Source organism: Lissotriton vulgaris, chromosome 12 (assembly GCF_964263255.1).
Source record: "Lissotriton vulgaris chromosome 12, aLisVul1.2, whole genome shotgun sequence".
In the NCBI taxonomy this organism is placed as follows: domain Eukaryota; kingdom Metazoa; phylum Chordata; class Amphibia; order Caudata; family Salamandridae; genus Lissotriton; species Lissotriton vulgaris.
The window spans coordinates 47,851,745-47,876,362 of NC_141700.1; the positions used below are offsets into that span (position 1 = coordinate 47,851,745).

A 24,618-nucleotide genomic window follows, 5' to 3' on the forward strand; every position below is an offset into this window, starting at 1 on the left:
CGTTAAATATGTTCTATCTCAGAGCAGTGACATCATCTTTGTAGTTATGGTTGAGTCACACTTTATATTACATTCATTATTAAATGTTCCTTAATAATTGTTCTGAATTTGTAACAAATAAAGAAAGCGCTGGGCCCAAAGCTTCCCAGGAGCCCGCCCCTGGCATTGCCAGATGCCCAGTTTGGCGAATACCTAAGTTCCTGGTCTTGATTCCAACTTCTTCCACCTCTTTCCACCTGCCTACCCTTCCTGTCTCTTTATCTCACGATTAACACGTCTGGTTTATCTTGATCCCACGGATATCCCCTTATGCTACCTCACACTTCCTGTCTCCTTAACCAATGAATACCAAGGCTTGAGTCCATCCCATGTTTCTTTCTTCCTACACTTCACTATAATGAATTTTGAGGGAGCCTAGTTTTTATTCAATCTCGTTTCATTTCCTTATCTCACTCTTGCGGGTTTTTTTTCATCCCAGCTTTGTTCCTTTGCCGAGGCTTACATATCTTTCTCTCCATCCTTTTTTTTCTTTTCTTGCTCTCTCTAGCTCTTGCAATAAAACATAATTCCCAAATAATAAGTGTCACGGCCCACCACCTACGACCACCAGCATAAAGCAAACAGTCCTAATAACTTAAGTCCAATTTGATATAAACAACAAAGTACACATGTAACCTGTGGCTGTTATCAGTGGGCATGGCTGCAGGCTGTGTATAAGGATCACTGAGCAATGGGGGCAGCGTCTATGGCCCGTGCTCTGTGTCCAGTAAGTACTTAATAATGCATACTGGGAACAGGAAGTGGGTGAGAATTATACCCCAAGCTCAGTTCTGCTGGGCCTGGCCACAGGCAGAGGCCATGACTCGTGCCTTGCGTCCAATTGGGATTGGGGAAAAGAACAGGGAGATTAAGGGGACTCGGTTAAGTATATCATTAAGAACCCCCCCCAAATTCACTGGAAAATAATCCACAGAGGAACAATATTTTCAATTATATGATTAGTAATTAAACAAATGTTCCTATAAACATTTAAAAAAACGCTACAAACCATACATTGAAAGGGATGGTATGGTTACAATGCAATACCTGACCTTCACTGAAATTCACCAGTATTGTAAGCTACACAACCATCCCCTGGTGCAACGACTCTGCGCCATCTTCTTTGAGCACCCAAGCCTGTAATGCAGCGTGGACGCAGAGGCAAAGGATTCCCTCATTTCCATGGGGCCCAAACCCCCATGCAAATGACGGAACAAACCCAAGAGAGCATCTGGTGTGTATTTAACTCTGGTTCGATCTGTATCACAGAATGTACCACGCAGGCATCTGCGGCCCTTCTGTAATATCAAAGTACTCGGAGGTCATAAATAGCACATGCACGTGCCCAGTGAGCCTTTGGGATCTTTCTATTATAAAGCCCTAGATGTTTATTGCTAGCTAGCTCAATGGCAATCATTGGATCTACCGTAGATGAAAGGCTGAGTAGACGCTCTATGGAACACCCTCCCACTGAGCCTACGACAGACCCATGACCTGCTGACCTTCAGGAGGATACTCAAGACCTGGCTGTTCGACCAGTAGCGCCTCCCCCCCCAGCGCCTTGAGACCCTCGTGGGTATGTAGTGCGCTTTACAAATGATTGATTGATTAGGATTCAACCTTGCAACCATGGGGTTAAACACAAACTCCTACACTTGCTGCGTTACTTCACAAAGCCAGCAGACCCGTTTAGCCACACAGCTTTAGGGGCTACTAGTCTTTGGCACTGTCTTCTTCGGCCTATTTTACCCTACTCCTTTCTATCAAACTCCTTTCTTTTTATGTTGGTCCCTTGCCTATTTATAGGCACTATATTAAATCCAACGAAATACAAAATAGAAAAGAGAAAGCCAAAAAAAAGATATGAGCCTCACCTACATCTCTGGGTTCATCGTGCTAACACATCAATCGTTAAATACATTACTACAAGACACACAATGAAGAAGCCAGCAGCATTGGACAGAGAGGGCCTTTAGATGTAAAGTAGTCCCTCATGCAGTTCAATACAGGCGCTTGAGTGGTGGAGGAAGGATACATGAAAACATCCAGGAGCAATGGGGGAAGAGATACATTTTCCACTGGTCTGAAAGAAGGCGTGATTTACAAAGACTCAAGTCAATGGTTGAAAATCACTGGTTAAAGGAATGAAAGTGGCTAGTTGAAGAAAGCGAATCGTAGAAAGGGGCGGACACATAGGGCACTCTGTTTATTGTTAGCAACTGGCCATTTTGACAGCTGCTCTGTGAAAAACCAGACCTAAAACTTTTCAAAGATGATATGTTTTTCTTTGTCAAGAGGCATGATTTACTTATTTTCCTTATTTTTGTGTAGCTGTGTCTGAGGTAGAAACGTAAGGATTATATACACGTACAGAGATGCTGTACATAAAGATGAACATGGAAGCTTAGTTTACAGTGTATGCTTCTTGTGGAATTGGACTTCTGTGTGTTGTGTTAAAGTGGTTCTGCTCAGCCTGAGAGATGCTTCGGGATTGCTTTTAGCTTTTTGTGAAGGAAACTTAAAAATAAAGACTAGTTATACTGCACCAGGCCTCAAAATATCTACTCGCACACTCACTATGGCGAGTCAGATTTTATCAGGGTGAGCTATTTTTAAGGCCTAATTACCATTCTGGCGAGAGAGCGTGGGTTGGTAAAGAACAGGTGCTCTGTTTATTTAGATCGTGAATGAGCATTAAAGATGTCTTTACATTTTGCTTTTATCTTGTCACAGTTGCTATGCGTTCAAAGACAGAGGTCAAATGTCAACTTATTTCTTCTTACTAATTAATTGCTACTTGTTATAACCTTCAAATTGGTGTCTACTTTTCTTTCTCTGACTTGTAATTGAATAGTACAAATATTTCAAAATACTCAGCAGTTGGGAGACCACTTTTTTGTAATTTAGAAGTGTAAGTACATAGATTTTAATAGGATCAAAACAAATAAGAACACTTACAAATGCAAATGACAAATGTGTGCTGAAACCCGATTTCCAAATATTTTCATTTGCAACCTATCTAGTTTTTTCTTTAAAACTGCAGGTCAGTGGAATTTGTGTGGCCACTTCAATAGAAAATGTGCTGTCTGTAAATGACAAAGCTCTGCTACATCATGTTTTAATGATATATTTAATTAAAGGTGAGAGTTTTTAAACAAAGTGAGAAACATTCCTATCCATCCCCTGATGATGATGCTGTTAGCAAACTAAATGGCAAGTCAGGGGTGATGTGTACCCAATATGTGGGCTAGATTCTTATTGTACATGGAAACAACTTTTATAGCAAGTTAATACCCATGAGACTAAGTAAGAATGCTTGGCCACAGGCAAAGGCCTCGTGGTTTTCAGCAGAACTAGTTGAACTAAAGAAAGAATGTAAAAAGAGGGAAAGGGAGTGGAGGGTGAGCTATAATGAAACAAGCAAACCTATCTACAAAAAAGCTTTAAAAAAAGTATCAGTATGCTATTAGGAAAGCATGGATGGATGATATCAGTCCTAGGAGCCAAAGTACACCCAATTCTTCAAAGGTACTTAAAAAAATTGTTAACTCCTCTTTGAAACCAGCCAGTATGGACAAAAACCCTCCACCATTTAAGCCACTATATGAACTATTAGCCAATTATCTTCTCGTGAAAGCAAGGAGTATCTATGATAAGCTTGGTGGGGCATCAGAACACAAGAATATGACAAACTACAAGGTTTGACTGACCCGTTAAAAGGAGAACTTTCCTCAAGCACATAAGACAGCAAGGATAAAATCAACAATGCAGCAAAAACCATGAAATCAGGCTCAGTGCTAGACCCCGCAATTCTCGATATTGTAATGAAAGAAGAAATCTTTTTTCTGATAGTGGTAGTGTTCTAGTGTTCCAGAAGCGTGGAAGCACAGTATTGTTAGACCTTTGTTAAAGAAACCATCTCTGGACCCGGCATTGCTCGAAAGCTATAGGCCCATCTCCCTCCTTCCTGGAGTTAACCAAATTCTGGAGAAAGCCATAATAACCAGTTTTCAGTGTTCCTGGAGTCTCAGAATATCCTACTCCCCGCCCAAACTGGTTTCCGATGTGGGTGCAGTACTGAAACAGCGCTCCTTGCAGCCACTGAGAAACTGAAAGGGGTCCTGGACCAAGGTGGTTTATCTGCTGTCATTCTACTCGACCGGAGTGTAGCATTTGACACTGTCCTTCTGCATAGACTGGAAGAGGCTGGGATTACAGGAAGTGCGCTAAAATGGCTTTCTTCCTTTTTAAATAATAGAAGATTTTTAGTGAGTGAATGGTCATTTCTTTCTGCCACCTGAAGTGTGGGGACCCCTAGTGCTCTCCTGTTAACCCAACGCTTTATAATTTTATGTTTGTCTACTGTCGGACATCATTTACTCCATAGGTTTTGCTATGGTGTTTTATGCAGACAACACACAGAATAATGTCTCCCTTACTCCCAACACAGGACTCATTTCACAACAAGTCAACTCTTGCTTAAAGAAAGTTGATGACTGGAATGCTGCTAGATTCCTGAAGTTAAATCGCGACAAAACTGAGGTTCTAGTAGTTGACAACAACCTATCACTCTGGAATCAGCTGAGCTGCCCCCCCCCCCTCCTTGCGAGACCACCCACCCCAAGTCAGAAGTTTAAAACCTGGGTGTTACACAGGACAGCAAACCCACCAGGGGGTCTTGGGCCAAAAAGCTCTTATCCAGCTGTTTTGTCCTCTTAAAATGCCTAAGGAAAAATGCTAAGTTGGATACAGGTATCTGTCCAGAGAGTGATGGTTTGGAGTCCTAAACAAAACTATGTCCAAAATCACTGCCAAATGTTGCAGTCTATGGTTGACAATGAAGATATCTAGGCTGGGCATGGCTTCTCAATAAATATAACAGAGCAACTTTGACTTCTCTTCTGATGCACCAATTTTTTTTTTCACCAACCTGCACCATCCACATTCAGGTCACTGTCTATGTGGAAACAAATGACAGATAGGGGAACATCCAAATAATACCTGTGGAGCGGGAGCTGGTCCCTATGATTTCTCAAGAAATTTATGTGCATAAATGACAAACGTTTCCACAGATGTGAGCCATGTGCTCGCTGTGCGGTAGGACTTAAGTTGTAGCCCACTGACAAAGGTCAAAAATGCTGAAACATGACTGGGGTGTGTTGTTTTCTCCTTCAGAGACATCGGGGCCTACTCACAAAGGCATTTTGGGATATATAAGGTAGTACACGTATACCCCTCTTTTGCGAAGAGAAGTAGGCCCTACATCATCTAAAATGAGAATACAGTGGGCATATTTAAGGAGAATGTATATACAGTTAGTACAAATAGAAAGGAGCATGCCCTCTTTGCACTTTTATTAGAACTGAGCTGGATAGTTCGGGGATGATTGACAAAGAAATGTAAGGGGACATAAAAGAGTACTTCTGTAGTGCTTCTTCCTGTGTTCATAATTTTGTGACTTAGCCCCACTGGGGCTTAGCAGTTCAACTGGACTTATCTCGTTCAAGGGGACCGGTACCAATTTCCATTTGATTGGTCCCTTTTGGAAATGCCAAAGAAAAGCTTAAATAAGAAGGTATGGAATGCCCCCAGTTGTTCGGAATGAGTCAAGCCTTTCAGTCCATCCCTTCTGTGCGCTTCTAAAAAAGTGACACATCAGACTCTGCCCCAGCCAAGAGAGCCTCAGCCCACCCCTCCCTAGAGTGCATATACACCCCATAAATACCACTCTGTGAGATATCAGATAGTCTGTATTGCAGCACTCTGAGTGGCCAATTCGAAGTGGATTTCAACCAGCCTGTCTTGCTCTTATTTCAAGATCTGAGCCTTTTTGAGAGATGTAATTTTAAGACCTTGATGACAGGGTGGAAGGCAAGGATACATATATGTAGTGAAACCATCATGTTTTCTCCTTTTATTTGTAAGCCGGCACTTCTCGTATGTCAAATAACAAGTGAGAACTCGACTGCAGATTCGAACACACCATAAATCGAAACATTTGTTGTGGCAAAATGGCTTCCATCTCTCAATATGATTAATGTAAGACATATTGTTTCAGCTGGCTTTGAAGAATTGTTATACAATGGCTCCAAGTGAATAGAGGAAGAACAATTTCCAAGTCAAGAGAAGGCAGGAAACTCATGGCAAAAACATGTTAATGAAGTCATCAGCAAAAATCCTCAATCAAGGGGGCAGAGGGATTCATGACAGGGCACACTTGTGGGATGAGTACAAAGCAACAGGGAAGTAAAAATATTTAATAAAAATAGCAAAAATAAACCACAAAAACCGAATAGAGTTCGAGGAAATGCATAAGAAGCAATGAAGGTGTAAACAAATTAAAATACACGCGCAAAAAGGGCGTGCGCAGAAAAAACTGAAAACATCACAGCGCACATGGGCAGGAAAAATAGCACAAAGCGGGACAAGTCACAGCAGACAAGTAAAAACACGTTTTGACATTAGTTGTCAGATCGAGTCAACTTAACATTCAGCTCGCAGACTCATTTGACCTCTCGGTAGCATTTGACGTAATTGGCAGTGGGGTTGGGCAGAAGGAGAGGCCTGGGCCGGTTTAGCTTCTTCAATTCCAGCTGCTCGAATTTTCAAAAGTGTTAACAATGTTGGTTCCCCATGAACATTTTGTGCACAAGGACATTTAAAAGAGTTGGAGTCTCTACTGGTAGGTACTAAAATCCAAGACTTCTATATTATGGATTGCTAGACACTAGGACGGTTCCTCGCCTCCGGGGTTCTGGTACTAGTAGCAGATACTCCTCCCAAGTACAAGTAGTCTCAAGGAGCACTCCACTCAGACACTTCTCAGAGTTAGCTTTCATCTCGTAGAATCCATTTCACCGAAAATAAATGATCCACAATGAATCCGCGCAGTTTATCTTGGGACCTGTCAGCTTCATCGAAAATTTGCCAAAATGCTCCTGGAGAGTAAGACACAGCCAGTTATGTCTCTGGTACTATGGCCTTGAATAACTAAGGCTGTAGCTGTTTTATTGGCTGCGGTTGAAGTTGAGGAGGATGGTTTTGCACACTCCAGATATGGGTAGAGGTACGGCATCAATCCGGGGCTTCATTTGTGCATGTGGTTTGAAGGTGCTGGAGACCTGGGCTTATCTTTTCATCTGGCTTTGATTCAGAGTAAAAGATAGAAAGGCATGAAAAGGAAGAAAAGCACCCAACAAGAGAAAGATAGACAGGAAGAGGAGGGTGGTGGAATAAAGAGGCATGAGGTAGAATCAAGACTAGCCAGCCTCTGTATTCATGAGATAAAGAGACAGGAAGTGTAGGGCGGTAAAAGAAAGAGGCACGAGGTGGAATCAAGACCAGGCAGCCTCTGTGTTCATGAGATGAAGGGACAGGAAGTGTAGGGTGGAAGAAAGAGGCATGAGGTGGAATCAAGACCAGGCAGCCTCGGTATTCATGAGGTATAGAGACAGGAAGTGTAGGGGGGTGGAAGAAAGAGGCATGAGGTGGAATCAAGACCAGGCAGCCTCGGTATTCATGAGATAAAGAGACATGAAGTGATAAATAAATAAATAGGGCGGTGGAAGAAAGAGGCATGAGGGGGAATCAAGTCCAGGCGGCCTCGGTTTTCATGAGATAAAGAGCCAGGAAGTGTAGGGCGGTAAAAGAAAGAGGCACGAGGTGGAATCAAGACCAGGCAGCCTCGGTATTCATAAGATAAAAGGACAGGAAGTGTAGGGCGGTGGAAGAAAAAGGCATGTGGTGGAGTCCAGACTAGACAGCTTTGGAATTCGGCAACGCTGAAATTCAGTAGTGCCAGCGGCAGATTACCAAGAAATACTGGGTACCACAATATAGAAGTATGAGACTTACACGCAGTCATCGGGCACATGCAAAAAGAAAATCACAGGCCACAGTATGAGAAGAGAGAGAATAACATTGTCAGTGGAGTTAGAGTAGAACGATATAGACAAGGTTCCGTGACCTGGAAGCAAAGGCACATCTCCGCCGGTGCTCATCAGAGAACATGGAGATGTGGGCACCCTAGCTTAATAAAAGGCAGAATTGAAACGTGAAGAATGAGAGCTGCAGAGACAGAGAGAGAAACAGAGACACAGAAAATGAGACAGAGATGGAGGGAGAGAAAGAGAGCAAAAGAGAGACGTAGAGATGGTGAGGGAAAAAGAGACTGGCAGAGCAAAGCTGCGAGCACACAAGACATGGCGGATTCCCATGGTGAAACAAATGCAGGTTCTAAAAAGTTCACGGGAAGGAAAGAGGAAAGAATCAAGGGTTAGTTGAAAACTTTGAGATAAGTTCAATAGCATCAAATTTAGGCCAATACATTTTGGTGAAATGGTATACAACTACTTACGGCATAGCACCAGCAGTGGAGTCTCAAATCACTGGTGCCTCGGTAGAGGGTCTTTAGTCTACCACCCATGGGTGGATGAGGCACAGTCCTCAGATACCTCAGCGAAGGGTCTATGGTATAACACTCACAAGCAGATGAGGTACAGCCCTCAGCTACCTCAGTGAAGGGCCTATATCATAACACTCAGAGGTGGATGAGGCACAGCCCTCAGATACCTTGGTGAAGGGTCTAGTCTACCACCCATGGGCGGATGAGGCACAGCCCTCATATACCTTGGTGAAGGGTCCATAGTCTCCCACCCATGGGCGGATGAGGCACAGCCCTCTGATACCTTGGTGAAGGGTCCATAGTCTACCACCTATGGGCAGATGAGGCACAGCCCTTAGATTCCTTCACTCAATCAATCAATCAGGTGTTTTGTAAGCGCGCTACTCACCCGTAAGAGTCTTAAGGCGCTGGGATGGTGGGGGGTGGTGAGTAACTCCTTTCAGTTGAAGAGCCAGGTCTTGAGTGTGCTGGGCATCGACGGTCTTCTCTGTGACTTTGGCTGTGTAGGGGAAGAGGGAGATGGGTCCGTAGTTCTTGAGGTCCGTGGGGGTCTGCTGAGGGCTTCTTGAGCAGGGGTCTGACTTCTGCGCGTTTCCAGTATTCGGGGAAGGTGCTTGTCTTGAAGATGGCGTTGATGATGTGTCGTAGCTCTGGAGCGAAGGTGGTGGACGGCTCTATGGAAGATGTGCGGTGGGCAGGGGTCCGTGGGGGCTCCTGCGTGTATGCCTTTCATGGTCAAAAAGGTGTCTTCTGTGGTGACTGGGGTCCAGGAGTAGATCGTGGGTTGGCTAGCATTGCTGGAGAAGGAGTGGTTTTAGCCTCATTTGTCTGGTCGTTGAAGTGGTCGTAGAGTCTCTTGATTTTCAGGTGGAAGTAGGATACGAGTTTGTTGCAGAGGTCCTGGGTGGGGGTGATGTCCATGGTTTCACTGGGGGGTTTGGTGAATTCCTGGATGATGCTGAAGAGTTCTTTTGAGTTGCTGGCATTGGCATTGATCTTGTTTTGGATGAAGGTCCTTTTGGTGGATCTGATGAGTTGGTGGTAATACGTCATTGCGTTCTTTAGGTGGAGCGGTCTTCTGACATTTTGCTGTTTCTCCAGTTCTTTTTGAGACGTCTGCAGGTGCGTCTGGCTTCTTGGGGGTTGGTTGTGAACCAGGTGGCCTTCCTGGGGCGCAGTCTGTTAGAGTTGCGTAGGGGTGCGAGTTCGTCTGCGCAGTTAGAGATCCATCTGTGGAGTTCTTTGGCTGCGAAGTTGGCGTTGGTTGAAGTGGTCGGGGCATCGCGGTTGAGGGTAGAAATGAGCTGCTCTTCTTTGATTTTGCTCCAATTCCTTTGTGGAGGGCGCGGTGCAGGTTTGGGCTGCGTGAGTTGTACGATGTGGAAGTGTATGCAGTGGTAGCCTGTCCATGGGGGTTGCGTGGTGTGGCTGAATTGGATGTTTTTTCCTCCTGCAAAGATGGCGTCGAGGGTGTGTCCTGCCTTGTGGGTGGGCGTGGTGATGAGCTGTTTAAGGTCGATGTTGGAGGTGTTGTCCAGGAGGGTGGTGGAGTGGGGGTCGCTGGGGTTGTCGAGGTGGAAGTTCAGGTCTCCGAATAGTATGTAGTCCATGGAGGCGATGACGTGGAATGCAATGAGGTTGGCGACAGTAATGGCGAATGGGACGTGAGGTGAGGTTTGGGGGGTCTGTAGGCCAGGGTGCCGCAAAGAGTGGTTCTGGGGCAGGTCTGGAAGTGGAGGTGTTCGGTGGTGGAGAAGGAGTCACTCATGGTGGAGGTGGAGAGTCGGAGGGAGCTCTGGTGTACAATGGCGAGTCCTTCTGGGCGGTTGTGGCGGTCCTTCCTCTGGATCTTGTATCAGTCGGGGATGGCGATGTCGGGGGCGGAGGAGGCGTTGGTCCATGTTCTGTAAACAAGGCGGCGTCTGGTGCAGGGAGCGTACGTTGAGGAGGATGCACCTCAGGGTTTCGGAGGTGATGGCGTTTGGTGCGGGGGTGGTGGTCGTGCAGGTGATGTTGAAGGTTTGGCAGGAGTGACAGCAGGAGAACTGTCCGTGGGTGGTGCTGGGCGACTCCTTGATGAAGGGTCTACAGTATACCACTTCGAGGCGGATGTAGCAAGCCCTCAGATACCTTGGTGCACGGTCCATCGTCTACCACCCAGGGGCAGATGAGGCACATCCCTCACATACCTTGGTGAAGGGTCAATAGTCTACCACCCAGGGGTGGATGTGGCACAGCCCTCAGATACCTTGGTGAAGGGTCTATATTATAACTAGGGCTCACAGTTTTCCCATTAAACAGATTTTTACATGAGGCACAGCCCTCAGATACTTTGGTGAAGGGTCCATAGTCTACCATTCAAGGAAGAAGGAGGTACAGCCCTCAGATACCTTCGTGAAGGGTACATAGTCTACCATTCAGGGGCGGATGAGGCACAGCCCTCAGATACCTTGGTGAGGGGTCTATAGTATAACACTCAGAGGCGGATGGGGCACAGCCCCCAGATACCTTGGTAAACGGTCCATCATCTATAACCCAGGGGTGGATGAGGCACAGCCCTCACATACTTTGATGAATGGCCGATATGGTCTACCCAGAAATGGTGACGTCACAAGCCAATAAAACATATAGATCCCTCAGCAGAAGGTCTATGATGTACCACACAGTAGAAGGGACGTTAGATTGAAAAAAAACATTCAGTAAAGAATCCATGGTCTACCTCCTATAGGCAGCTGTGGTACAACCCTCAGACATCTTGGCTAAGGGTATATATGGTTCCCCCAGATGCAGTGAGTTAGAAGCCAAGTAGACAGTGAACGATGTACCACACAGTTGCAGTAAAGGCACATTGCCATGACTAGTTAATACAGGGTCTATGGTCTACCCATAGAGGCGGCAGACACACGGCCAGGTTATGTCGCAAGTCAAGGAAATTCACATACACAGCCGTAGAGGGTCCAGAAAAGGTCCAGAAAACCCACCGGTGTATGTGAGATTTGTGATCACTGAAAGAAATGTATCTAGATCAAAGATAAGTAAAGGGGCAGGCGGGAGAAGTTTCAATTGAGGAGCTGGGTTGCAAAAGGGGTAGAGGTTTTTGCCAAAGGCCTTACTTTGCCCTAAGAAGAAGGTTCCACAGGAAGCCCCCTTGACCTCTTCACATTTACAAGAACTGGGCAGTCTGGAAGGAGAGGTAGGAGCTAGTGGGCAAGCGATTGGACTGCTCACAAGACTTTCAGCCGATAAATACTAATAGAGCCGGGCATGCTTAGGAGAAGCGAGAGAAAGACCTGCAATAAAACCAATTACAGGACAATTACAAGTTTGAACCCACGTGCGCCAAACCCTCAGTTCGGATAGTGAAACGAGCAGATTCAGACATTATAAGTGGTAAAACAAATATTAACTGCCTGCTCTGCCCTAGTCATTATTTTATATTTTGGGTGGGAGCTGCATCCGTTCCTACAGAGAGGTAGGTTCCGGTTCCATAGAGGTCTCTCTCCCTTCTCCAACCTTATCACAGAAGGATGCAGGCCCTGTTCTAGAGGGTGGGCCGGGTGGGCCAGGCCCACCCAAACATGAGCCTGGCCCACCCAAACACGAGCCTTGGCCCGAGGCCTGATGTGAGCCGCCCCCCCCCCCCCCACCCCCGATCGGTGTTTGGGCTGGCTCTCCTGATCCGAAGTCAAGAGGCCGCTGCAGCCTCTGCGCAGCCCAGCACAGATTATCGCGGCCCATTGTCACATATAGAATGACAATGGGCCAAAGCCAGCAGGCACAGCATGTGGTGGGAGCTCCGGCCCTGGTCTTAGGGCACAGGTCTTCAAACTGTGGTGCGTCTGCAAGGAAGGAATTGTAAATGAAGATAGCCTGGAAGTCTCGCCGTTTATCTGGTGAGTTCACAGGCTGTCTTCATTTATATGCAGAAGTTAAACAGCATAAAAAGTTTGCACCTGTAATCCTGAGTGTTTCCTGGGGCACTGTCAGTGAGTAAGGAGACGGGGCTCAAGGGTAAACACAATATGCTAATAACTATGTAATTTTTTCATCTTCATATAATTGCATATATAAAAAACGCGCGCACACAGTAAATGAAAAAACAAAGCAAATGAAACGAATTTTGGGAAAATATACTCTCTTACGTTATAAACCTCCGTTATCTAAAGCAATCACTGCAGATTTCTGTGTCTGACCAGAGAGCCGCCGATTTGAATCCTGGTTTTCACAGTGGGAAATAGTAACTAGTGTATTTATAGAGCTACATGTTCCATGCCTGTGGTAAAAAGCACTTTGGCATCACATAACGCATATATTAGCTCCTCTGCTGCATTTATGTGTGTTGCTTAACCAGTTGCATAGGGTCCAGTGTCATGAGAGGCCTATTAAAGCCAGGGTCACATCACTGGAATTATGCGGCAGGGGAGGACCAAATCATGTGGCAGGGTTGACTAAATTATGTGGCAAGAAAAGGAAAATTATGTGGGGTTATACAGAAAATTTTGTCATGCATCTACTTTGTTACTTTGTCATTTTTACATTTGGTAAAAACTGTCTGGGCATTGATTTCACCTCATTAATGCTGTTTTAATACCCAAATATAGCAAAAAGCAAAAGAAAGGGGACCAGTCAAGCTTTGCGAAGTGCGTTTCACAGAGAGATGAGAGCACCTTTACTGCGAAAAGGTGGGGGCAACATGTTGGAGCTCATGATTTCTAAAAGGGAGGACTTGTGTCCTAATGGCAAGAGCTTCCAACTTTGGAACCTAGTTCAGGTCCTCCTGTCAGCTCAACTCAAATCACTTAATAGTCCAGTGCCTAAAAAAAAAATATATATATAATAAATTAATATGAACTTACATTTGTGTAATGTAAATGGTGTTTATTTAAAGTTTCCCAATGCCCTTGGGCTGGGTCCTCCTCACGTAAAACTAAACAAGCGATGGATAACCGGTTCGAGATTGGAGTGATAGCCATGTTCGGTAAGTTGTGAAAGAGGCAGAGGAGGTAGGGGGTTACTTAGGGCCTCAGCTATCATTAGGGAAGAAAATAAAATTCCATTCAGGCCCAGGAGTGCGAGGGGCTCACAAGAACCAATTTATTGAGAGTACAGGTTTTTTGTCAATTTCTTGTTATTGTTTGATGATTTTCCCTATCATATGTTTCAAATTTACTGTGGATTATGAGCTACAAACAAGTATCCATGATATGATCTCAAAAGCTCCGCCTTTGCGCTCAGCCCTGCCTCTCTTGTTTCCCGATCCTTGGAATAAAGTTTTGCAGGGGTCCCCGACTTCAAAACATTTTGCTTTGGGGGGCTCCATGCAAAAAACTTTGAAGACCACTGCCTTAGGGTATGACAGTGAGGCCTCACCACAGGAGATGCTGCTACAGAGGGCCAGAGATTTCACTCCCCTTGGAACAGGAAGTGATGAGGGCAATAAACAGGGTTTTGTTCCCTCCCTCCTCACAGTGGATGGCTGGCCGGGCTCCAACTCTTTCTGGCCAGGCAAGGCATCCTCACTGCTCTACCAATCTCCCATCTCAAACTCAGAATTTAACCAGAAACCAATCCCCACCTTACCTATCTCTTTGAGATGTGGCATTTAATGTATAGGCTTTGTCAGCAGATGCCCTTGGCAGCGAGTTTCCTGGACCCTAGTGCCACCGCAGTGTAACTTTTAAGTTACCTCAGTCAAAGGAGGGCCACCACAGAAACTGTTATGGTTTTTCTGAGAGACCAAATGTTTGATCATGTACTCCTTCCTTGGAAAAAAAAATAAAGCCCTTTCAATCAAAACCAGCGAAACTGAAAATGTTTACGCCATAGTTTATTTGTTCAGACAGCACAGTCATTAACTGCTGCCTGCTGGGCTGTATTGATATAACCAGGGCCACTGGAATTATGCACCATTGGGGAGGGAGCCTGGCTGCTTGCATCCTGGGCAGGAGCCGAGAAGACGTGGGACCCGGTAAGCTACATTAAAAAAAATATATATTATTAAATTAAACCCCCCGTGTGACCCCCCTGCCCCTCTCCCTCTCCCCGCGAGTCATGCCGGACGCAACTAACTCAGTGGCCCACCCAAATGCTCCATTGGCCCACCCAAATTAAAATTCCTGGAGCCGGGCCTGGAAGGATGGCTTTCACGTGAGAGAGACATGGTTCTGTTCACGAAATCAGTATTTCGTTTACGAAACGCTCCTGCTTCTGAATAGAAGTCCGTGAAATAATGGGATGGCAGTGAAAGCGAAAGTGATCAATTAAGAAAGAAGGCGCAGGATCTTCAAATGATTCAAAGGGGTACATAGATGGGTCCACGAGAGTTGAATCCTGGCCAGGGTGTCATGACATCCATGCAAAGTCAATTTAAATACGGTGAATTGAAGTGGAACCGGTTTACATATTCCTGGACTTGCTTCTATATGATCGTTCTGGGTCGGCGTAGAACATTCCTGGTCGAAAGTGACGATGGCAGTCATGTGACGGATACTGACAAACATCTAGCATTGGAGGGCTCTTGTGCAAACTGGTCTGCAAAACACCTCTCGACAAAGCTGAGCAATGCTGGACCGAAAGTAGGAAAATACCAAGAAGATAAAACAGAAACCGCAAAAGTGGAAGCAAATATGTGAGAAACCTCAACACCACCACACAGCATGCGAGCAGGCGGCAAAGAGAGCAGCATATAGAGACCACACCAGAAAATTACAGCGTAGCTTCACACCCGCCAGGAAACCACAGGCTGCAGGAAGCCTCAAGGAAACAGCCTTCTTAAGATGTGTGAAACTGTAACCACTGGCCATCTAGTAAGAATTCAGGGTCTCCACAGATCATTCGAGAAAGGACAGGAAGTGAGTTAACCAAGTGAAAAACCACACACAGCAGAGACGGGGGGAAAACCACTATGCACTGGGCCGAGAAAAGGATGGACAGCTCCAGGGAGATCGCAGGCCATGTCATAACCACTGGTACCTTGTGACACAACAGAACAGTTGCCTACGTAGACCAGGAGAGTCCAATCTAGGTCCAAGAGTGTCAAAACCATTCCACATTTTTGGGATAAACACGCAAGATAAATGCACATACAGTGTATCTAAATGGAACACATATACATAACCAATGATGTATCAATCAAGCAGGATTCATAAAGAGCAGCAAATCACCTGTGAGGGTCTCAAGGAGCTGGGTATGCTAGCTACTGAATGATGCATGTTCATTTCAACAGCCAGGTCTTGAGTCCTTTCCTGAATTCCCGGAGCAATGAGGCAGGCCTAAGGTGCAGGGGAAGGTCGTTCCAGGCTTCGGCCGCCAGGTGAGAGAAGGCGCGTTATCCACTGTTTGCTTGGCCGATCAGGAGTGTGTCGGCGAGGAAGAGGGAGGTGGATCTCAGGTGTCCGGTGGAAAGTCATTCATTTGTTGATGTATGCTGATCCTTTGTTGTGCAGGGCTTTGTATGCGTGGGTCAACTGGCATCTCTTCTGGTTGGGGAACTTCTTGAGGTGGGAAGTGATTAGATTCCATCTCAGGAGGTCAAAGAGGAGTCTTACGGCTGAGTTTTGTATTGTCTGTAGTCTCTTCAGGAGGCGTGCAGTGAGACTGTTCCCGTAGTCCTGTCTGGTGGTGACAAAGGCCCAAGCGACAGTCCTTCTGGTGCTGGTTGGGAGCCACCTAAAAATCTTACGGTGCATGCGTAGGGTGTGAAAGCAGGCAAACACGACCGGGTTACCTGTTTCAGAATAGATAATTTGCTGTCCAAGATGATGCTGAGGTTGCAGTAGTCGTATGTTGGGGCAGGGGAAGGGCCGAGTTCATCAGGCCATCAAGCACTGTTCCATGGCGAGGTGTTGTTCCCAAAGAGGAGGACTTCTGTCTGGTCTGTGTTAAGCTTGAGACAGTTGTCCTTCATCCAGTCAGCGACGTTCATCATACATCTGTGTAAGCTGGCTCTGGTAGTGGAGGGTTCTTCTGACAACGAGAGGATGTGCTGGATGTCGTCGGCGTATGAGATGATGTTGAGTCCATGCAATCTGACAATGTTGGCCAGGAAGGTCATTTAAGTGATTACCATCAGAACATGGATTGGATCTGACCTTCAGTGCCTATCCTCAACACCTTTGGCTAACATGACTATGGTGACCAATTCACGATTCTTGCTTCTGAGATGACGTTTAGGGGTTCCCACTACAATACTCCCCAATTTTACTAATGCCAGGAAATCCAGCAAAGGTTTAGTGGGACCTTACCAGCGATTTGTCTGCTCATCTATCTGAAAACAAACATCTCCAAATAATCCAAAATGCAAATCAGGATGTATGATGTCATTGGGTCAAAAGGCATTAAAGGGATAATGCATCAAGTACGGAAGTCAAAGTGCAGATGTTGTCTTTTCCACTACCAAGATACCTTTAGTGAAATAATTGCACAAGCAGAACTTCAAAGATACATTAACAAAGGACGTAAACTGAAGCATGCGGACAATCTCTTTTTAGAATTATTGTAGTTCTCAAGCTTTTGCTTGTAAATACAAACAAGCATTTGCAATGCAATAGGTCTCGCATTAGGAAAGTTTGAGCTATTGGTCTTGTAAATGACATTTTTTTTATTTATGTGTTGGTTTTGAAAATAGCTAAATTAATAGCTTTGTCATTTACAATGCCAATAGTTATAACTTTCGCAAATGTGACACCTATAGCATTTGTAATGCAACATGTTTTGTATTTATGTGACTTAGATGTATTGCTATTACAAATAACAATGGCTTTTAATTTTTTTAAATCATTAATACTTAAATAAAAGTGACTGTAATTTATAATGGCAATAGCTTAAACTTTTCTAAATAACTTTTGTGAAGATTATGTTCAGTGTATTTTATTGTGACGAAAAACCAAGAACAGAATTGAAATATTAACATCTTTTTGTGACATTTGTAATAAAGCTTGAAACATTGAGAGAACATATTTGAACCAGTGATGCTGTGGTGGCGCTGAGTGATGCTGTGGTTGCGCTGAGTGATGCTGTGGTTGCACTGAGTGATGCTGTGGTTGCGCTGAGTGATGCTGTTGTTGCGCTGAGTGATGCTGTGATTGCGCTGAGTGATGCTGTGGTTGTGAGGAGTGATGCTCTGGTTGCGCTGAGTGGTGCTGTGGTGGTGCTGAGTGATGCTGTGGTTGTGCTGAGTGATGCTGTGGTGGTGCTGGGTGGTGCTGTGGTGGTGCTGGGAGGTGCTTTGGTGGTGCTGTGGTGATGCTGTGGTGGTGCTGAGTGATGCTGTGGTGGTGCTGAGTGGTGCTGTGGTGGTGCCGAGTGATGCTGTGGTGGTGCTGAGTGGTGCTGTGGTGGTGCTGAGTGATAATGTGGTGGTGCTGAGTGGTGCTGGATGATGCTGTGGTGGTGCAGAGTGGTGCTGTGGTGGTGCTGATTGATAATGTGGTGGTGCTGCGTGATAATGTGGTGGTGCTGAGTGATACTGTGGTGGTGCTGAGTGATAATGTGGTGGTGCTGAATGGTGCTGTGGTGGTGCTGAGTGGTGCTGCTGAGTGATGTTGTGGTGGTGCTGAGTGGTGCTGTGGTGGTGGTGCTGAGTGATAATGTGGTGGTGCTGAATGATAATGTGGTGGTGCTGAGTGGTGGTGGTGCTGATTGATAATGTGGTGCTGAGTGATAATGTGGTGGTGCTGAGTGATAATGTGATGGTGCTGAGTGATAATGTGGTGGTGCTGAGTGATGCTGGGGTAGCGCTGAGTGATGATGTGGTGATGCTGAGTGGTAATGTGGTGGTGCTGAGTGATACTGTGGTGGTGCTGAGTGATGCTGGGGTAGTGCTGAGTGATGATGTGGTGATGCAGAGGGCAGAAAGGCACAAAAACCGAGTCTAACAGAGGGCACAAAGGCACAAAAAACGAGCCTAACAGAGGGCATAAGGATGTGGCCAGCCTTGATTATTAAAAGTGATGACAGTGAATTTAAATCGGCTGAAAGAAACAAAAGTGAAATGAATAACCACATTTAAACTACTCCTCAGGCACTTCAAGTGCAACTATTCTCAATAGAATCATATGTAGTCGATCTTGCACCTACAGAGGGCATAAGGATGTGGCCAGCCTTGATTATTAAAAGTGATGACAGTGAATTTAAATCGGCTGAAAGAAACAAAAGTGAAATGAATAACCAAATTTAAACTACTCCTCAGGCACTTCAAGTGCAACTATTCTCAATAGAATCATATGTAGTTGATCTTGCACCTATTAATAGCAACGCTGACAAACTCTCCAGGTATAGAGAGCCACAGGGTATAAAGACACACCCAAACATAATGCTCATGGTGATATGACATTTTCATTTACCAATTGCCATTTTGGAAACTGCATAATTCGTGCATTTCACGTCTAGGTAGTAACACTCCTAATTATTTAAGAAACTCCTCTCTAATCATGGAGACAGGTGAAAAAATAATGATGAAACTGTATCTCACCCGGTCGGCCAGCAACACCACAGAGTGTGTAAATAAAGTGCCTAAGTAACAAAGTATCTCGGGCGATGCAGAACCCAGATTAAATATATGTCAGCATTATGCCTCAGTAACGATGTATACACATATTGAAAAACCCAATGTTACTAACATGATGTGACAAACCTGAAGAGTGAAAGTCACTTTTCAATGGATATGCTGCAAACGATGCATTAAGATGAAGACATGCAGCGAAAACCAGCGTTTTTGGAGGTTCTGTCCGTGTTGTGCTGGCAATAGATTGCTATGATATTTATAATTTGCACAGGAACGTGCACTTAATAGGGGCAGAAAATGGGAAAACTGTAAATAATATATAGAATGCCTAACAATGAATGTAGAAACAAATGCCGATAATAAGCCCACCGCTCCAAAATCATAAGATCTGGGGTACCTGATAATTAGGGTACTGGCGCCACGTGTGCCTGTGTGGTGATTAAGATAACAATCCTGTCGGGGCACAAAATGTAGTGATGGCGCGTGGACGGCCCGAAAATAACCGTGAAATTAAGCTGTTGATAGTGCTGTCGTTCTGTGGAGGTAAGGAACACGGCAGTTTAACTAAAGAAAAAAACAAACTGCTCTAATCATTGACGCGCTGGCATGCGCTGCGTGCTCAAATAATTACCTGCGCGGTAAGGAATGCCTCCTCGCAGACTGGCGCTGCATGAGTAATTCGACGTAGAAAATGGGAGAACTGTAAATAATATATAGAATGCCTAACAATGAATGTAGAAACAAATGCCGATAATAAGCCCACCGCTCCAAAATCATAAGATCTGGGGTACCTGATAATTAAGGTACTGGCGCCATGTGTGCCTGTGTGGTGATTAAGATAACAATCCTATTGGGGCACAAAATGTAGTGATGGCGCGTGGACGGCCCGAAAATAACCGTGAAATTAAGCTGTTGATAGTGCTGTCGTTCTTTGGAGGTAAGGAACACGGCAGTTTAACTAAGCAACAAACAAACTGCTCTAATCATTGACGCGCTGGCATGCGCTGCGTGCTCAAATAATTACCTGCGGGGTAAGGAATGCCTCCTCGCAGACTGGCGCTGCATGAGTAATTCGACGTAGAAAATGGGAGAACTGTAAATAATATATAGAATGCCTAACAATGAATGTAGAAACAAAAGCCAATAATAAGCCCCCCGCTTCAAAATCATAAGATCTGGGGTACCTGATAATTAAGGTACTGGCGCCACGTGTGCCTGTGTGGTGATTAAGATAACAATCCTGTCGGGGCACAAAATTTAGTCATGGCGTGTGGACGGCCCAAAAATAACCGTGAAATAAAGCTGTTGATAGTGCCGTTGTTCTGTGGAGGTAAGGAACACAGCAGTTTAACTAAACAACAAACAAACTGCTCTAATCATTGACGCGCTGGCTCAAATAATTACCTGCAGGGGCAAGGAATGCCTCCTCGCAGACTGGCGCTGCATGACTAATGCTACGTGGCTGAAAGTGATTGAAATAACAATCTTATCAGGGCACAGGATTTGATAAAAGCATGTCAACCGTCCGGAAGTTGCCGTGAAATTGGGCTGCTGATAATGCAGTCGTTCTGTGAAAATAAAGAACACAGCAAAGAAACTGAAGATAAACTGCTCTAATGGTTAGCACGTTAGCAAGCGCTCCATCCTAGAATATTTACCTGCTCGACAATGAGTGCCTCCTTGCAGACTGGCACTGTGTGGCTGAAATCTGCTCTGGAAACAAGTAAAAAAAAAAAGTACACTGGGAGGGGGGAGGATAATGAAAGAGACACGGCCTGGCGGCTGTGAAAGTGAAAGTACTGCCGTGAATAATTAGGGGGGAGGAGAAATGCGAGACATGGCCTGGTGGCCGTGAAAGTGAAAGTACGGCCGGCCGTGGGCAGCAACAGCAGGGGTGAATAATTAGGGGGGAGGAGAAATGCCTGAGGCCGAGCGCACGCTGGGAGAAGCTTCAGATGCCTGTGGGAGGGAGGCTGATGGCTTTGATGTGGACACGCTTTCCGCTTCAGTAAGCTACACGAACTGTCCGAAATCCGCTGGTTTCAGAGCTTTGTTTGCCCACAATACTCTTGTCTATTTATTCCTTGCGGAATATAATAGTCGAGACCTAAAACTGTGTTATTAAACAACAGCCAATAGTAGAGTTTAACTGTTGAGAAGAACACCAAAATTGGGAAGATAATTATCTGACTACATGTCTCAGTGAGTTCAATACTTGCTTCTAACATCCTTTGTGATCTGCAGCCTTCCATCTACTGAGGTCAGTAACAGCTCCTTGTTACATTGGTGGAGTTCCCCTACCAAATTTACAGTTCTCTCGCCCCATTTTGGTTTGGGGAAACAGCTGGGTTTTGGATGGTGTACGCTCAGCTGGCTCTGCCATTGGAAAACCTTGATTTGACTCCCCATTCACCACAGGGCGACCGATTTTCCCTGTTCGGGTCTGCCAGGTAAGGAAGAGCCAACAATAGCCCCCACGCTGCATTGCAAAACTTCCTGCGTATCAGGGCCATTTATTTTTCTGAAACAAAACTCCCAACTTGGAAGGCTGTTTCAGGAAAAAAAGCTGAGTGCTGAGCAAGCCGGATATACATTTCAACTACTCCTCAACTGCATCTGATACACCAACAAATACACTGGAGTCACAGCAAAACCTGCTCCCAAGCAATGATCTCTACATAAGGGGGTGCAACCCTCCACAATGGGGACTGAGACAATGACTTCTGCTGACCTGGCAGGCCACTCGCCAAACTTTAAAAGATGTCATAAGTAGCACTGCATTGGTAAGAGTAAGATTAGTTCTTTGCAGAGACAAAGGATGTCAAAACTGTGGTATCAGGCACCAAAACCTGGAGTGAGAGTACAGGTCTAATAGATTCTCAGTTGACAACGTATACAATATAGCACAGGAGATATTATGTTAAGTTTTGCTTTGTTGTAATAAAACAGTCATCCATTTGCCACCATTTTTGATTCCTAATTAATGTGAAATGCAGTAAATAGAACTAAAACTTTGTAAAAACAAAAAACAAAAAAACAAAAAGCACTGGCAAATCCAACAGGTCTTGTCTATGAGAGCTATTGCATTGTTTAGTAGCCATGCTTTACAGTAGCGCGGATGCTTTGCTGGGTGGCTAAAACGAATTTACAAAAAGCACAATGATGCAGCCAGGGCTAATCCACATTTTGTTTTAAGTGTATTATTACTGGATGCATCATAGTCTTTTTTTATAAATATTGTTATCCAAGCTGCTATACAGCATTGTTACAGATCATTGCCCAAGTCCGCAATGCCCATGCTGCACAGCTTGAACAAAAGGAAATGGCAGAGCCAACAGTCTCTAAGACGAGACCTATTGGCGTCGCCAATGCTTGCTAGTTTTAGTACAACACTTCTGTGATGCTGAGCAACTAAAAAAACCCTATGAGTGAAAAAGAAAAAGAAATATGACTACTGGCAAAAAACGCTGTCAGAAAAAGAAAGCAAATGAGCGCAAGTTCATGTGTTAGTGATAATACATTTGGAAGCAGATAACAACTGTAGATAACATCTGTTGTCACAATAAACTTCTATTTCAAAGGAGAAAAGGGCATAGTAAAACATACCTACAAATGGCGGGAGGTTTAACAAGAACAACAGGGAAGTAGCAAAAAGTTAAAACCAATACCTCAAACAGCAGAAGATTGCAATCAAGCAGAAGCAATCAGTACTTGTTCCATGCTCCAGCCGAAAGAAGAGGAAGTGAAGGCAGCACACAGTGTCCAATTGAAAGCCAGCAAATAAGAGTGACAATGAAGCTAATGAATGTTAACCAATAGGCAGGCTGCAAGCTCCTTGTATTCAATATCTCTCGCAAACGAGATTGCATGCTCTGTTGTAGGTGAAACCTAATGAAACAAACAGATTGTAAATTATTTTTGTTGAAACAACAATAGAAAGAGCACAAGTTTCTCACCTTATAAAACAGGTAAGGAGCGACAACTTGAAATGAGGCAATTTTGTGCTGCTTCTTGGAACACACATATACCAAACAAAAAAGAATGCCTTGGGATAAATACACCAAACATAGGTTGGAAAGATACTTAAATTACCTCTCCCTAATATTTAATCTTAAAATCTAATCTAATGATTTGATTAGAATCACTAACCAAAGGTTAACTCAAAGCAAATATCGTATGTTTTAGATTTATAAAGTGAATATTTATTATCAGTTTTTTCTTTTTCTCTTCTGTATATTCTTTAGAATCAAAAGACACTTTAGAATGACATTTACATACACATATATACATTTATCACAATAGACATTTATATATACACAATATTTATACAACAAACATAAATAGAAACAAAAAGTTACACACTTCACTTGTTGTTTCTCTTAGCCCTTATCATTCAATAATGGATGCTCCACCTAAAGTTTCACTGAGCATTCCTTATACGTAAGATCACCCTATTGAGCATTAACGATTACCAACTTTAATCCTTATTTTTTTCACAAATGCTCATGGATATATTTCCTAAATTTCAATTGGGTGTCTTCCTCTGTATGTGTCGACGCGTTTCAGCCCATCCACTTGCGGGCCTCATCAGGACTAGGGCTCCAGAGTAACACTATTTCAAAAGAACCTCTAGTGGTCAATGAGTCTTCCCACCGATATCTCACTTCTAGGTCATGGCAGCTTACAAATTCACTTGTTTGTATCAAGAAATGATAGATAAAGAGAGCACCCGGCTTGTTTATAATCCGCTGTCTCCTAAAGTCACACTATCCCTCTCGATAATGTATCTTGCTGTATTATTAAACGCCTCGGAGCCATCACACTTTTGCCATCGCCGAGAACATCCCGTGCACCCGGTCACGCTTCTTGGAACACAGGCACACAAAAAATTGGGCATAATTAGTTTGCACCAATTTTCTTATTGAAAATTATTCATGTACATGTTTTTTTTTTTTAAACTGTGTTACATATAAAAAATGCTTCATTAAAAATTAATACATATGGATGCCAAATATGTATAGACAGGGGTAGCAATTGCAAGCCATGGCCTGCCCTCAGTGCATAATATAAGCTGGTGGTTGGAGGTGGTGATTATTAGCACTTATTTTTGGGACCAATATGTATTTTTCTTCATTTTACTTTGACCCAGTGTAGGAGAGAGAAAAGAAGAAATAGTAGAAAGATAGAAAACAGTGACAAAGAGAGAACGTAGAGATGAAAAAGAACATGTAAGGCTGAGATAAAAGCTGCAAGGTGGAGGAGGAAAGAGGCACAAGGTGACATCAAGTGTAGGCTACCTTAGTATTCATGAGATAAAGAGGCAGGAAGTGTAGGGTGATGGAAAAAAATTCATGAGGTGGAATCAAAACTAGGCAACATTGGTATACATGAGATAAAGGGACAGGAAGTGTAGGGTGGTTGAAGAAAGATGCATGTGGTGGAGTCAAGACTATGCAGCCTTGGTGTTCGTGAGATAGACAGGAAGCATTGGGTGGTGGAAGGGAGGCATGAGATGGAATCAAGAGTAGGAAGACTGAGTATTCATGTGATAAAGAGACAGGAAGTTTAAGGTGGTGGAAAAAAGAGGCATGAGATCGAATCAAGACTAGGCAGCCTCAGTATTCATGAGATGAAGAGACAGGAAGTGTAGGGCGGTGGAAGAAAGAGACAT

General features: G+C 44.4%; 1 protein-coding gene across 3 annotated transcripts in view; it reads left to right on the forward strand.

The window, feature by feature from the left end:
* The window catches only part of CRLF1 (cytokine receptor like factor 1), a 144,659-nt gene that overhangs the window by 38,933 nt on the left and 81,108 nt on the right, over window positions 1-24,618 (forward strand). The window lies entirely within an intron of this gene.